A 2448-nucleotide genomic window follows, 5' to 3' on the forward strand; every position below is an offset into this window, starting at 1 on the left:
TTTCGCCTGGCATGATTATCTCAAGGTCCATCCGTGTTGTCGCAAATGACAGTATTTCAACTCTTCTTATGGTTCAGTAATATTTAATTGTATATATGTACCAAAGTTCTTTAACCAATCATATATCATAGAACACTTCGGTTGCATCCATGTCCTGGCCACCATGAATAACACTGCTATGAACATCAGTGTGCAGATATTTTTTCAGATAGATATGGATTTTCAAGTTTTTGGGATAAAATACCCAGTAGAGGTATTGCTGGATCATATGGTAGATCAGTTCTTAGTTTTCTGAGGAAACTTCATACCATTTTTCATAGCGGTTGTACCAATTTTCAGTCCCGCCAGCAGTGTATGAGGGTTCCTTTCTCTCCGCATCCTCTCCAACACTTGTTATTACATGTCTTGTTGATCACAGCTATTCTAACAGATGTGACATGGAATCTCATTGTGGTTTTGATTTGCATTTCCCTAATAGCTAGCGACGTTAAACATCCTTTCATATATTTGTTGGCCATTTGTATGTCCTCTAAGAAGAAGTATCTGTTTAAGTACTCTATCTATTTATTGATTGGATCGTTTGTTTTTCAGTTATTATTGAGTTGTATGAGGTCTTTGTATATTTTGGATATTAGCCCCTTATCGGAGGTGTTGCTTGCAAATGTATGTTCCCATTCAGATAGTTGTCTCTTTACCTTGTTGATGGATTCTTTTGCTGTGCACAAGGTTTTTATTTTGATGTAGTCCCATTCATTTATTTTAGCTTTTATGTCCCTTAATATGGAGGTCAAATTAATAAAATCCTCTTTGGTCCAAGGTCCTTGAGTTTAGTTAGTTCCTCTGTTTTCTCCTATGTCTTTTATGGTTTCAGGTCTTCTATTCAGGCCCTTAATCCATTTCAAGTTAATTTTGGTGCGTGGTGATAGACAAGAGTCTAGATTCATTCTTTTGCAGGCGGCTTTCCAATTTTCCCAGAATCATTTATTGAAGAAGCATTCCTTTCTCCATTGTATGTTTTTGGCTTTTTTTGTCAAATATTATTTGTCCATATAAATATGGGTTTACTTCTGGACTCTCAATTGTGTTCTACTGGTCTGTATGTCTGTTTTGCTGCCAATACCATGTTGTTTTAATTTATAGTATAATTTGAAGTCAGGCAGAATGATGCCTTCAGTCTCATTCTTTTTTCTCAGGATGGCCTTGGCTTTTGGGGTCTTTTGTGTTTCCATACTAATCTAATGATTTTTGTTATTTTTGTATAAAAAATGCTGACAGGATTTTTATGATGATAGCATTAAATCTGTATGATGCTTTAGATAATATGGTCATTTTAACTATGTTGATTCTTCAAGAACACAGAGTATCTTTTCATTTCTTTGTATCTTCGATTTCTTTAAATAGGGTCTTATAGTTTTCATTATACAGGTCCTTCACCTATTTCATTAGATTTATTCCTAGGTATTTTATTATTTTTGTTACAACTGCAAAAAGAATTATTTTTTCACTATTTTTTTTCCCGACACTTCAGTATTAGAGTATAGGAACGCTATGAATTTTTAAACGTTGATTTTGTATCCAGAAACTTTCTTGTATTTGCTTATTGTTTCTAGTAGTGTTCTTGTGGAGACTTTAGGGTTTTCTACATAGAGAATCATGTCATCCACAAATAGTGACAGTTTGAATTCTTCGCTTCCTATTTGGATGCCTTTTATATATTTTTCTTGTCTGATTGCACTTTCTAAGACCTCCACAGTTATATTGAACAAGAGCTGCGATAATAGACAGCCTTGCCTTGTTCCTGATCTTAGAGGGAAGGTTTTTAGTTTTTCACCATTAAGTATAATGTTGGCTAAAGGTCTGTCATTTATGGCCTTTATTATGTTAAGCTACTTTCCTTCCATACTGATTTTGTTAAATGTTTTGATCATAAATGGATGCTGTATTTTGTCAAAGGCTTTTTATGCCTCTAATATATGATCATATGTTTCTTATTCTTTAATTTGTTTATATGGTGTTTCACATTAATCGATTTACATATGTTGAACCATCCCTGTGTCTCAGGGATGAATCCCACTTGGTCATGGTGTATAATCCTTTTAATATGTTGCTATATTTGGTTCACTAGTATCTGTGTTCATGATAAATATTGGTCTGTAGTTTTCTTTTTTGTGCATGTTATCTTTACCACATTTTGGTATCAGGCTATATAGTGGCCTCATAAAATGAGTTGGGAAGTATTGCCTCCTCTTCAATTTTTTGGGAGAGTTTGGGGAGAAAAAGTATTAAATCTTCTTTGAATGTTTGGGAGAATGCACTGGCAAAGCAATCTTGTCCTGGACATTTTCTTTTTGGTAGGTTTTTCATAATTATTTCAATTTCCATGCTGCTGATTGATCTATTTAGATTTTCCAGTTCTTGATTCAATCTAGGAAAATTGTATCTTTCTAA

Source organism: Rousettus aegyptiacus, unplaced genomic scaffold, assembly GCF_014176215.1.
Source record: "Rousettus aegyptiacus isolate mRouAeg1 unplaced genomic scaffold, mRouAeg1.p scaffold_m13_p_9, whole genome shotgun sequence".
NCBI classification, from domain to species: domain Eukaryota; kingdom Metazoa; phylum Chordata; class Mammalia; order Chiroptera; family Pteropodidae; genus Rousettus; species Rousettus aegyptiacus.